Raw genomic sequence first — 14518 nt, 5'->3', positions numbered from 1 at the left:
AATAGAGGGTGAAGTCAGGAGTTGCACCAGGCATAAATAAAAATAAGGTTCCAATTTATTGAAGCTATTATAGACTACTTTGTGCCAAACAGCATAGGCAGCTAGTGACAGACTGAGGTAATTAATGCGCAATCAACAGATTGTGTCGTCTCTGTGCAGTCCCTCTGCAGTCCTGCCACATCCAATCGTGACTCGTGGCAGATAATTACACAACTCAAATATAGATCTAGAAGAGGAGGCGCCTCCACACACATCCCCAATGATGGAAGGGCCGAACACATTAATGCAAAAGTTAGGGTTGAAGCATACACAGCAATATTCTGCCAGAAGTGATCAGTGGTTGACAATTTTGGTTTCTGCAACGAATCCTAGAATCACAAATGCCAGTCTTCATCTAATCCAATTCAGTCCACTTGATATTAGAAACGGGTGGTGGCAAATACTATGGACCCTGATGTAAGTCCGGCCATACACTGAAGACATATACTCGAGAACTTTCTGTGTGCCTTGCTAAGTTCTTTTAATGCATGAGCAGCACTGGAATAAATCACACAATGGGGAAAACATAGACTCAAAAATAAAAGGGAAAAATGCAAATCAACCCACTGTTGTTCTATAATACTACTGGCAATCAGCTCTAAAGTGATGGAAAGTGTCTTCAACAGTGCTTTCAAGCAACACCCTGCTCCCAAACACTTAATGTGTGTTTTGCCAGGGCCACTGAGGTTCTGACCTCATTGCACCTTTCGTTCAAACATGAACAAAATCGTTGAATGCACGAAACAAGGTGACAGCAAAAGTCCTTGATATCCAAGCTGTGTTTGACTGAATGTGGTACTAAGGAACCCTAGGAAAACTGGAATAGTCTGGTATCCGGGGCGAAATCTCCTCTGGTTGGAGTCATACTTGGTAAAAATGAAGATAGTTCTGGCTGATGGATGTCAATTATCTTGCTGCAGGACATCTCTGCCGGAGTTCCTCAGGGTCGTTCCAAAGTCTAATAAGTCTCTGCTGCTTCGTCAATGTCGTTCCCTCCATCATTATGTCAGAAGTGGGGATGTTCACCAATTGTTGCGCAATGTTCAGCACCATTCGCACCTCCTGAACTCCCAAAGCATGGAACAAGTTCTGGACAATAACTGCACGGCAATGTCTACCTCCAATAAGAGACAATCTAACTACCGTCATTTAATGGAGTTACCATCACTGAATACCCCAGCATCAATATCTTCGGAGTTAGCATTGAGCAGAAACACCACGTAAATGAAACAGCCACAAGGGCAAGGTAAGGCGAGGCAAGGAATATTGTGGAAAATGACTCGCCTCCTGACTTACCAAATCCTGTCCACAATCTACAAGGTTACAAGTCAGGAGTGTGATGGAATACTCCCACTTGCCTGTATGGTTCCAGTTTTCAACAGCATTCAAGAAGCCTGGCATCATCCTTGATTGGCACCATCATTCACTCTACCAATGACGCTCATCAGCAGCAGTTTTTACTACCTACAAGATGCATTTCAGAATTTCATCAAAGATCCTTAACAAACACCTTGCAAACCCACAACTACTTCCATCTAGATGGACAAAAACAGTTGATGCTTGGGAAAACAATCACCTTCAAGACCCCCTCAAAGCCACTCACCATTCTGACTTGGAAATATATCGTTATTTCTTTACTGTCGCTTGGTCAAAATCCTGGAGTTCCATTCCCACGCTATAATGGATCTATCTACAGTGCATGGACAGTAGAGGCTCAAGAAGGCAGCTAAGCACCACCTTCACACGGGCAACTAGGGAGGGCAAGAAATGCTCGCCAGCTAGTGATGTCCACATCCTACAATATATAAAACCATATGAAAATATATGAACATATATTGTTTTTGAAAGAAAACTACACATTGAATTCCAACAGTGCAGAGATAGGGCATTCGGCCAATAGAGTCTTCACTGACCCTCCAAAGAGCATCCACCGAGATAGAGCTCCCACTCTACCCCTGTAATCGTGCATTTACCGTGGGTAATCTACCTAACCTGTACATTCCTCGACAATACGGGGTAATTCAGCACAGACAGTTCACCAATCTGCACATCATTGCTCTATGGCAGGTAACTGAAGCACCCGGCAGAAACACAGAAGACACGTGGAGAACATACAAACTCCACACAGACAATCACCTAAGGCTGGAATAGACCCCAGGCTCCTGGCACTGTGAAGCACCGCTGAGCTTGATTCCCAGCATGCTACCACAGTGAGTAATGACAGTGCTTCGGGATTCTGGATGAGATGCAGAAACGAGATCATTGGTGGTGTATGAGTACATAGAACAAGTGAAGTAAAATAAACGGTTGTGTTTAATGCATAAACGTGGCTCTGGAAACGGGAAAGAATTTCCTGCAAATGACACACTTATATCTTGCAGTCATAAAGAAACTTTCAAAATCCAGGTTGAGTGACATTTGCCACAAGAAGTATTGCCTGACATCGAGAAAAAGGCAGAAATAATTGAAGTTCTGGGATAGCATTCAAGTTTGGAAATAAAACAGAGGAGGTCAAGAACCCCATGAGATGAAATGGCAGAATGAATTGATTTTATCTGTGGGGCCAGTCTTGTCTTTGTCTTGGTCTTATGCTGTTTGATAAAGGTTTTTGTCATGCAATTTCCCACTCATATTTGTGAAGGCGGTTGTGGCCATCGTTGGTCATTACCCGTAGCATTCTGTGACTGTTCTGTTCAGTTGTCCTTCGTGCTTGTGGGTTGTTGAGAAGTGGTTTGAATTTTATGCTGTGCAGTAATGCTTGTTTACTGAGGCACTCATTAAGAAGTAGTGCTGCTCGCGGGTGGTGCTCCTAGGATGGCATAGGTTTCCCACGCACGGGATTTCCTAGAGAACTGGTTCTCAACCCGGAACTCCATCAACAAACATGTGGAAATAGACCCTATATACCAATCACTATGAAACAGAACCGGAAATGAGGCCAACCACCGCATCAGACTGAACCACATGAGTAATAAGCGGGTCAGAATAACAGCGCCTGATTGGAGGTGCACTGATGATGTTATCTAGTATGGTGATGAAAAGTCTGCAAGCCAACCTACCAGCTGGGCAAACAAATCAACAATCTCACTAATTTTTTCCCTTCGGATCTGCTACCAACCTGATTTCCAAATCCACCTGCAAAATGAAAACTCCCATGATTCTTGTAATAGTACCTTTTTTACATGACTTGTCCATTTCCTGATTTATTTTCTGCCCCACCTCCTGACTACTGCTAGGAGGACATCAGGCGTTTGTTGCTTTCGCTGTTCCTCAGCTTTGCCCATACGTATTCTGCACTTTCTGACCCTATGCCACATCTTCTTGTCAATTTAATTTCATTTTCTGCCTGTCCTTTCGATAGGACGTGTATATTTGGATATATATTTCCCAGCCCTGATTTCCTTGTAGACAAGTCTCTGAGATTCCCACAACATCGTAGTCATCATTTTCAATCTGCACTACAAGTTCATTTACCTCATTTTATATGCTGCATGCATTTAAATCCGACATCCTCAGTCCTGCACTAACCGCCACCTTCTCATTGTTGCCCATTTGTTCTCTGTGCCTATGGTTAGTGTCTTGTCCTTTCTTTTCCTTCTGTCCAACGAACTTACTCTGGAAACTTTAATAATCTCTCCTAAGACATTGCGCCCTTTAACTAAATGAAAGTCCTTGTGATCACCCCGTTTTGCTTTTCCAGTAGGGCCCTGGACTCAGATCATTTAGGTTGAGCCAGTCACAATGGCACAGTTCCCTCCTGTCACGAATGTGATGCCAGTGCCCCACGAAATATGACCATTCTTTCCCACACCTCTCCTTTAGCCACGTGTCTCCTCTCCTAATCTCTTTAACTCTTTGCCAATTTGCACTCGGCTCAGGCAATAGTCCAGAGATTGCAAATTTGAGATCCGTTTTTTTTAAAGAAAAATGTTCCAAATTCCTGACCTTCCACAAGCAAATAGCATTTCCAACTCTTGCTGTGTTGTTGTTGGTGTAAAGATGACTCGTAACAACTGGATCCACCACTGCCTCCCCAATATCCTTTCAAGACGCCTCGCAATGTCCTTTACGTTTACACCAGGTAGGCAATGCACATTGATCTGTTCTGTTCATTCAGATTGCCATTTGTCGCCGCATTTACAGAATTCACAACTGCAATCAGTTTTCTTTGTGCTCATCCATCTTGAGTGGCTTCCAGGACCATGGTGCAGTTGTCATTCTCCTTGCAGACTCTTTCCTCATCCATACGGGGAGCAAATACTTCACGCCTCGTACAAAAGTTTAAGAGCTGAGCCTCCTCTAATACTTTGTTGAGGATCCCTCGCTTGTTGCCATTCCGTCCAGTCCCTGACCATTGGCAAAATTTGAACTATACAAGCTAGACAATGTGACTGCTGGAGCCCAGAGACAATCGAACTCTCCTCTGTCGGGTGTGCTGCAGTGTCTGAAAATCTGATTTCAACTCATCAGCTCTGAGCCAAGATTCCTCGGGCTGCAATCATATACTGTAGATGTGGACACTGTGGCTTGCATTTGGATCCATTAACTTCCACATCATACAAGAACAACATAGCGACTCGACTGACATTTCTAATGCATTTAATTACATTTTATTTATTGCTAAAACATGTCATTCTTGGATAATCCCTAAATTATCATACTCCATTCTGAAACAATTGCTATTTAATGCGGGACACCAATTCTTATTCCTTATCAGCAAATCAGACCAAGGCTGAACTTACTTGCTAAAAATAGAAAAAGAATGGAAACATCAGGATTCTGAGACTCCTCGGGTTTAAGTTCTGACAGATTTCTGACTTTTTAAAACTGGAAAGTAAGCTTAGCTGATATTAAATGTCTGTTGGTGTGAAGTTGTACTGAGGAGAACTAAGCAGAGTTTGGAATTTTGAAACCTTTAAAGCCTAAAACATGTACTGATGCCTGAGAAAGCTGATGTCAATAGATTTGAAACAGAAGTAATCAAACAAAGAATGGAGATTTTTCCTTTGTTAATGCTGTTAAGCCTGTTCTTTGTCTTTTTCCAAGAGGAATATTTTGTGACGTAATTATGTCTAACATCTTTTTGTCACACCCGTTTTTAATCAGAAGGGAATTAATTGCACAGTGTCGGTTGACTGCACAGCTCTTTGCATATAATGGAGAATACATTTAAAAGATTAAAGTATCTGAATTGTCAGAGATGTTTGGATGAATGGATCCATTCTACAAGAAACGGAATGCATTAATTTTGTTTTTAAATTTTCAGGCAATTGCAAATGCAGCAAATTTTCCAACAACTTCAAAAATGTGTGAATCATTCTGCACACTTTCAACGTCGTAGCAGAGAGCTGGACGAAAAATGCATTGTCCTTTTTAAAATGCGTCATCTTCAAACCTCACAAGCCATGCTTTTAGCAACGTGTTTGAAAACGGGAGAACAGAAAACAACCAAAAAAAAAACTGACCACTGGTTTTCAGGCATATCAAAACGACGAAGCCTGGACAGAATAAATAAATGAAATCAAATTCTCTTGGGTTAGTGTTCGCAAACCATTTCAAGGGAACAGGAATAGCACACCCAAACTCTGAGTGCTTTCAATTCACAGAGCAAAACCATTGTTTTCTTTGAAGAGAAATTATTAGAAATATCGAAGGGAAAACGTTGATGCTTGAATTTGGAAAATTTTGAGATATCTAATAAATGTGCATGATTTATTTAGAAGCTTTTAACGAAAAAAAGTTATTGAAGGTGAAGAATGAATAAAATTTTACATTTATGCCTGAAATAAAACAGAAACATTTGGTTCTTGATTAAAACATATCATCAATATATCTAGTGTGGAGCTGGAGGAACATAGCAAGTCAGGCAGCATCAGAGGAGCAGGAAAGCTGACGTTTTGGGTCGGGACCCTTCCTCGTCCAGGAAGTGGGAGGGGGAGTTGAAGTGGTTCGCCACTGGAAGGTGTTGTCGTTCGTCCTGAACAGAGAGCAGGTGCTCTACAAAGCGGTCTCCAAGCCTCTGGTTGGTCTCACCAATGTAGAGGAGGCCACATCGGGAGCAGCAGATGCAGAAGACCATATTGGCGGATGTGCAGGTGAACATCTGTCTGATGTAGTAGGTTTCTTTGGTTCCTTGGGTGGAGGTGAGGTGGGGGGAGCGATGTGTAGGGGCAGGTGTAGCACTTCCTGCTGTTGCAGGGAAAGGTGCTGTGGCTGGTGGAGCTAGTACGTGCAGCCCTCTGCTACATCCGCTGCAACCCTAACCTCACCATCAAACCCCCGGACAAGGGAGGCATAGTTGTGGTGTGGCGCACTGAACTTTACATCACTGAGGCCAGGCTCCAACTCTCTGACACCTTGTCCTACTGACCCCTCGATCATGACCCTACCCCTGACCACTAAAATCTCATCTCCCAGACCATCCACAACTTTATCATCAAAGGTGGCCTCCCGCCCACAGCCTCCAACCTCATTGTTCCCCAACACCGCACTGCCCGTTTCTATCTCCTTCGCAAAATCCACAAACCTGACTACCCCGGCCGACCCCATTGTCTCTGCCTGCTCCTGCCCCACTGAACTTATCTCTGCTTACCTTGACTCTATTTTCTCCCCCCTGGCTCAGGAACTCCCCACTTACGTCCAGGACACCACCCATGCCCTCCACCTCCTCCAAGAATTCCAACTCCCAGGGCCCCAACACCTCATCTTAACTATGGACATCCAATCCCCATACACTTGCATTCCCCACGCAGATGGCCTAAAAGCCCTCTGCTTCTTCCACTCCCACAGGCCCAACCAGTCTCCCTCTACCAATACCCTTATCCGCTTATCTGAACTCTTCCTTACCCTTAACAACTTCTCCTTCAACGCCTCCTACTTCGTACAGACTAAGTGGGTGGCCATGGGAAACCATGTGGACCCAAGCTATGCCTGCCTCTTCGTAGGATATGTGGAATAGTCCCTCTTGCGCAGCTACACTGGCACTAACCCCACCTCTTCCTCCACATTGATGACTGTATTGGCGCTGCCTTGTGCTCCCACGAGGAGCACTTCATCAACTTTATTAACACCTTTCACCCCAACCTCAAGTTCACCTGGACCATCTCTGATACCTGTCTCTCCTTCCTGGACCTCGCTGTCTCCATCTCTGGTGACCACCTCAAAACTGATATCTATTTCAAGCCCACCGACTCCCACAGCTACCTGGACTGCACCTCCTCTCACCCACATTCCTGCAAGAATGCGATCCCCTACTCCTAATTCGTTTGCCTCCGTCGCATCTGCTCCCAAGATGGGGCGTTCCACTCACGAACATCCGAGGTGTCCTCTTATTCCCCCCATCAGTGGTCGAAAATGCTCTTGACTGCATCTCTTGAGCTTCCCGCACCTCTGCCCTCACATCCCTTCCCCGCAACAACATCCCCGGCACCTTTCCCTGCAAGTGCTACACTTGTCCCTACGCATCCCCCCTCACCTCCATCCAAGGAAACAAGAAAACCTTCTACATCAGACAGATGTTTACCTGCACATCGGCTAATGTGCTCTACTGCATCCACTGCTCCTGATGTGGCCTCCTCTACATCGGTGAGACCAAGCAGAGGCTTGGAGACCGCTTTGTAGAGCACCTGTGCTCTGTTCAAGACAAATGGCAACACCTTCCAGTCGTGAACCACTTCAACTCCCCCTCCCACTCCCTGGACGAATTGTCCATCCTGGGCCTCCTCCAGGGTCACAACGATGCCACCGGATACTGGAGGAGCAGCACCTCATATTCCGCCTTGGGAACCTACAACCCAATGGTCTCAATGTGGACTTTACTAGTTTCAAAATCTCCTCACACCTGGCCTCATCCCATGACCAACCCTCCCTCTCATCCCCACCTCCTTGACCTGATACAACCTGTCCATCTTCTCTCCCACCTATCCGCTCCTCCCACCTCACTGACCGATCCCCACCACTACATACCTGCGCTCAACTATCACTATCCCACCTACTTTCCCTAGCCCAACCCCTCCTCTCTATTTATTTCAGAGCTCTATTCCCCCTCCCCCATTTCTGAAGAAGGGTTCCAACCCGAAACGTCAGCTTTCCTGCTCCTCTGATGCTACCTGACCGGCTGTGTTCCTCCAGCTCCACACTGTGTTATCTCTGACTCCAGCATCGGCAGTTCTTACTATGTCTTATCAATATATCTAATTGGAATTCAAATTTGATCTAGTGCTCATGAACGAGTTAGGATGGTAACTAATGGGTATATAAAAACAAAAGAGAAGGACTGAAATATGTAAGAAGATAAAGACGAAAAACATACAGCAGCAAGTTGGATTTAGAACAGTGTATTCATTTGTAATTCAGTGAAATGTCAATTTGGTCTAAATTGGCATTTTCTGAAAGGAAATCGTCGATGCTGGTAGTAAATAGGCAGTATTCTATTGATGATGTTTGTGTTCTTTCCCTTTTAAAATAGAGCATAATTTGACAGTTGTGCTACTACCTGAGGCATTGGGATCATACGTGGTGAGATCGGTAAAGTCCTCACAGGTAATTTTGACAAAATCACAGAGATTCATAAATACGTGGCTTGGTAATTGGATGACGTATAAATGCGCAAGGATATGTTGAAAGATAGTTCAAAATAGAAAACTTCAAAAAATGGAAAGCATTGCACTGAACAACGGCACCTACTCACAAACAGTACGGCATGTAATTGTTAATATGGTCAAATGAGAGAACATGGCCAAACTCTGACAGCATTGACACAAGCAGCACCAAATAAGTACTGATCTTTAATCAATCAGGATAGAGCTAAACTCATTAACCCCTTTGAAATTGAACAGGATAAAAAAAAACCCAGGAAAATTCGGAATTGAACAACTAACAGTATTGGATCAAGGACACTTGGACGCATCTTCAAGATCGCTGCAAATTATCAAATAACTGGCGAAGGTTTAGTCCGTGTATGACGTTAATTTAATGTTATAGAGTGAAATGATCTACAACTAAAGGACTGGAGTATGAAGACAAATGACTGAGCATTAATCTGATTCGAAGTTGCACAGTCTTTTAAGATGATAGAAAGTAACGAACTTTAAGACAAATTATGGAAACGGAAAATGTAAACTCTGAAAGAAATGTAGCAATTCATCACAGTCCAAAGTTCAAGCAAAAGTGGTCAAAGGTTAACACAAGAGGTGTTAGTGAGCTCAGGGCCAGTTGAGTTTACACACCGATTGATGTTATGGTGAAGAACACACCTTCACAATCTCCGTTCGCTCTGTGGAGGCGCGATCCTCAGGTTTCAACCTACCATAAGTTGCCTTTTTCTAAAGAGAGAGTAGTTCGCTAGGACTACTTTGTTAAACAATTCCGTGCCCAATAATTTTGAAGTTACCCCTAATTTTAACATACAGTAGAAGGCCATCGAGGCATTGCTGAGAGACGAAAACATTGACTTTGACAACGGTCCTGATCTGAACGAGAAAGCACGAGTTGCAGTAGACAGGTAAGATCATTGTTTGCTATTGATTGCAGCCTAATGGGAGTCACCAAGCACAGTTGGCTTGACAGTTAGATTGTGATTTAAAGTTACGCCAATGAATGAGTTTAATTCACGAAGGCTACAATTAAATAATTTAAAATAATTCACTGTATCAGAGTGCAGAATTCCAACAAAAGGTAAACCAATTTGATAAATACCAGAAAAGAATTAGTATCCCTACCATTTTTCGATGACTCAGAAGAACGTTGAAAAGGCAAACAATGAACTGTCAGGTACCAGGACAGAAGGCATAAAACAGATTGTATTTCTGCTCTTGGATTGGTGGGAGATAAACGCAAATTGGAAACGAATATGTTCAAGATTAGAGCAGAAACGAAGCTATCTCTGACTTTGAGACAGCAAGGTGCAGGGCTGGATGAACACAGCAGGCCAAGCAGCATCATAGGAGCAGAGAGGCTGACGTTTCGGGCCTAGACCCTCCAGCCCTGCACCTTGTTGTCTCGGATTCACCAGCATCTGCAGTTCCTACTATCTCTATCTCTGACTTTTCCGGTCAGTAACTGCATGTAATCGCTAACCAGGAATCCAAAAACTGCTATAATCAGGAGGCAACTGATTAAAACCTATCAAATTGACGAGAACACGGTAAATGGATAAGATGTGCGTGGGATACTCATCCTGTCAGAAATTTTTTAATTGTCACTGGACACAGAAATTCACCTGACTGTGAGGTGAGGGATGGCGATGAAAATGATATTTAAAATTGGAAAATACCTTGCGTGGAATTAAGCAGCAATCCTGACGTTACTTCCAGTTTTTTGGACCACGGCCAACTCCCTTCACTGTCATGTTTGTGTATCACTCATTGTATTCAAATATCGATTGCGAATGTTTTTAATGCAATAGATCAAAGCTTAGGAAAAACGTTTGGTCATATTTCTATCTCACGTTGTTCTGATATCCAGCTTTGACTGTCTCCATTTTTACTGGTCACAAAATGTATTCAGCTTTGTCGAGTGATAGAGTTTCTGCAGCACGGACAAAGGCTTACCTCGCCTATGTCTGCTTGAAACATCTGTCTATTCTAAACTTTGACTCCCCTTGCTTGTTCAATTCCCCTAAATGCAACAGTCCCACTTTCAGGATTAAATTCCTGCCAATAATTAAATTCATTCCATCTAACCAGTATGTGTATACTGTTTATATTCATTCATTCATGGGATGTTGGCGTTACTGACTGGCTGACATTTATTGGTTGATTGATTGATTTGTTGCCACACCTACTGAAATAGAGTGAAAAGCTTTCTTTACGAGCGGTACAGCCAGATCGCAGTAAGCAAAGGATGTACAGATCAAGAAAACTTAGACAAAGGCATACAGGTTGCATTACACAGGGCGAGTCTCGGCGAGATCAACCTCAGCAAGATCAGCGTTATTTGAGGCTAGAGGGTCCATTCATCAGTCTGGTAACAGCCAGGAAGAAGCTGCTCCTGAACCAGCTCATGGACTTGAAGAAGGGTAATATTCAAAACGTTGGCTTCTCCTTTCCTCCAGATGCTGGCTGTCTAGCCGCGTTCTTCCAGTCTGCTGTTTGTCTGCATTCTATATCTTCGGCCTTACGGAAGAGGTTGTAGGAGATCATTACCAAGGTGCGATTGATCTGTGATGATGTTGGCAGCCTTTCCATGGCAGCAATGCGTTTAAATGGAGTCAATGGATAGAAGGTTTGCTTCTGTAATGGTCTGGGCTGTGTACACAACTCTTATAGTTTCTCAGGGTCCTTAGCAGGGCAGTTGCCATACTAGGCCGTGACGCATCTGGACAGTATGCTTACAATGGTGCATGTAGAAGTTGGTGAAGCATCTTATGGACATTCATATTTCCTCAGCTGCCTTCGGAAGATGAGGCGTTGTTATGCCTTCTTGCTTATTGCATCTATGTGGGATGTCCAGTACTGGTTGCCTGTTATCGTCACTCTGAGGAACTTGATGCTCTTCACTCCCACAACCTCAATTCCGTTGTTGCAGATGGGGGCATGTTCTCCCCCTTTCGTCCTGAAGGCAATGATCAGTACTTTAGCTTTTCACGAAGCAGGTCGGGACTTCTACTTGTAGGAGAGAGAGATTGAAGATGTCAGTGAATACCTCCACCAGTTGATTTGCCCAGGATCTGAGTGCTCAGACGGGGACCACGTCTGGATTCGTCTCTTTCCTTGGGGTGAAATCCAGGAAGACCGTTCTGACGTCCGAAGCGGTGACTGAGGGAACAGCTGTGTCTGTGGTTGTCGCGGCAGGCATGACTGCGCTGCTGGTATTCTGCTCAAAGCGAGCATAGAAAGCACTGGCCACGTCAGGGAGGGATTTTATTTGTCCACTATCTTGCACTGCTTCATTTTGGATCGCGTAATGTCGTTTAGGCCTTGCCATAGATGGTGGGAGTCTGGCCCTCTAAAGTGGCCCGATACGACATCTTGGCATCCCTGATGGCTTTGCAGAAGCCGGAACTCCCACCCAGAATGCTGTGCGTCTGGTCTTCAGTAGGGAGTGGATTTCATGTGAATGCTTCGGCCTTTTCTTTTCAGTCATGTCTTGGGATGTTCCATCATTGTTGATGGGGATATTTGTGGAGCCTGCTCTTCCAGTGAGTTCTTTAATTGTCCACAGCATTCAAGACTGGATGGAACAGGACTGCAGAGCTTATGTATAATCCTTTGGTTATGGGATAGCTCAGCTCTGTTTATCGTTCGCTGTTTGCACTCCTCATTATGCAGGTATTCCTGTTTTGCAGCCTCACCATATTGACACCTCATGTTGATGTCGCTTGTAGAATGTCCTCCTTTGCATTCCAATGAACCAGGAATGATCCTCTGGCTTGATGGTTATGGTCGAATGTGGGCCAGAGAGATATGCAAGGCCATGTAATTGTAAATTGTGCTGGAGTAAAATTATGCTTCTGTCGTTGGCCCGCAGCGCCTCATGGATGCCCAGTCTTGATGTGGTCGTTCTGTTCAATTTTTGACTCATTCAGCTCGGTGATAGTGCCACAATACGTTGAACGGTATTCTTCATTGTCCTGTAGTCGAATGTCTTCCTCCTCTCTATTTACCACACCACCAAATTTCATGTCACCTGTGAATTTACTGATCTTACTTCCTGTGTTAATGCCTAGATCACTAATGTACACAACAAAGTACAAAGAGCCAACAATGATCTCCAAGCAACAAAAAAACAGGCATTGCTGGAAAAGAGAAGAGAAATTAGAGTTGCCGTTTCGGGTTCAGTGACCCTTCCTCAGAACTCCCAGGTTCGACACCGGACATATGCTTCCTCTTACAAAAACACACATCTAGCATCTCCCGCTGCCTTCTGTCCATTTTGGATTTAATTTTCCAAATTGCCTTGGATCTTACGGGCCTGTATCTGCTTAATCAGTCCAGTCGGTTAGACCTTGTCAAAATCTTTACTGAAGTCCATGTAAACGTTATCAAATATATGATCTGTTGCACAAGTGGAAGACAATTCTTCTATGAAAAGTCGTTACTTTCAAAATGCAGCTTGTTGTCGTGGAATTGAAATGTAAGAGGGTAAAGGGAAAATACACAAGGTGGAAGCTTCAGTAGAGTTCACAATGTTGCAGGACTGATGGTAAAAATTAGCACCACATCAGGTGCATTAACCAGAATGCAAATATGCTGCATTAGATTCAGATGCTAAGAGAAACATAATTTTTTTTTTAAAGTTGGTGTAAGGGGATCATGAGGAATAAATTTATGAACGTCTCTTGATTTGTGGTGGACATGTCATATACCTCGTGATGAAACTTATCATTTGAAAATGTCTTTTTTTTCTCTTTTAAAGTGGAGATATGTTAAGACTACATGTTTTTATTTTGGACCGTGGACTGAAAATGGGGAAAGTTGGCACTGTTCTAGCGGGGAAACTAAAGTGTGCGAGGAAGAAAAATAATTTTAAAAACTTGAAAAACTCAATAGGTCTGCCAGCATCTGCAGAGTGAAATTATCGGTATCGTTTCTGGTCCATTGATCCTCCTTGAGTACTAAGAGCAGCTAGGAAAAACTTGTTTTTTTTAAACAGAAGAGAGAGTGGAGGGCAGGGCGAGGAGTAAACAATAGGTGGAGATAAAGCACGAAGATCGAGAAAAGCAATTGGACAGACAAAGGAATGGTAAAGGTCAGCCTAGGAGAATTGTTGCTAATGGGGACAATTATTAACTGCGTACAATTAGTGGCTGCCATTGTCAGCTACCTTTATCCATTCCTGTGTTCGTCTAACTGTTTTTCTCTCTCTTTGGGCTCTAACTCCGTCTATCATTTACTCCTCCCCCTTTCCCTGCACCCTATCATTCGCATTTTTAAAAAAACATTTTTTTTCCGAGCTACTATCAGTTCTGGCAATATTATGTTTTCAAGACAATGAGAACAGCAAATACGACATAAACTTTCAGGTTTAGAGGGAAAGGTATAGCAGGAATCTTCAAACTCTGATGGCTTCAGCTTAAACACGGACACTGTGAATAAGAGGCAAATAGAAACCTCCAGGAACAGGCATATCATCTTTGTTCTCTTTCTGTGTAAAGTCACTACTGTCCACATTCCGTTGAAAGAGTAGGGACAATTACATTCAGATAGTGAAAGAAAGAATTCTAAAACATGTAATAAAAGCAAAATCCCCAGGTCTAATTAATTAATCGTATCGTTATAGACCAAAATTGTCTTTGCAGACCATTTCAAATCAGTGTCGACGGAAATCACATTTATTTTAAAACGAAATAGTCTACTTTTGTCTCTGGACCTGTTCCGGACTTCATACTTTTTTCATCACCCATCATGTTTATTTTGACTTGTACGTTTTTGACCTTGCGTATACTGGAAATTTAAACAGTTCAAGTCTAAGTTATATCGTCATTAATTACGAACATTCCTCTATTTTGCATTGGTCAAGAATCAGTTTGGTTATAATT

General features: G+C 43.3%; 1 protein-coding gene across 1 annotated transcript in view; it reads left to right on the top strand.

Moving 5' to 3' along the window:
• The window catches only part of LOC125487014 (probable G-protein coupled receptor 139), a 70527-nt gene extending 64739 nt beyond the window's left edge, over nucleotides 1-5788 (top strand). Inside the window, exon 3 of the transcript XR_007265568.1 lies at nucleotides 5306-5788. The gene's annotated coding sequence lies outside the window, so the exon portion shown is untranslated. The remainder of the gene's footprint in view (nucleotides 1-5305) is intronic.
• Nucleotides 5789-14518: the final 8730 nt, after the last annotated feature.

The sequence above is a fragment of the Rhincodon typus genome, chromosome 35 (genome assembly GCF_021869965.1).
Source record: "Rhincodon typus isolate 14 chromosome 35, sRhiTyp1.1, whole genome shotgun sequence".
NCBI classification, from domain to species: domain Eukaryota; kingdom Metazoa; phylum Chordata; class Chondrichthyes; order Orectolobiformes; family Rhincodontidae; genus Rhincodon; species Rhincodon typus.
The sequence above is the reverse complement of the archived record's forward strand: the minus strand, read 5'-3'. Positions and strand labels throughout refer to the sequence as shown.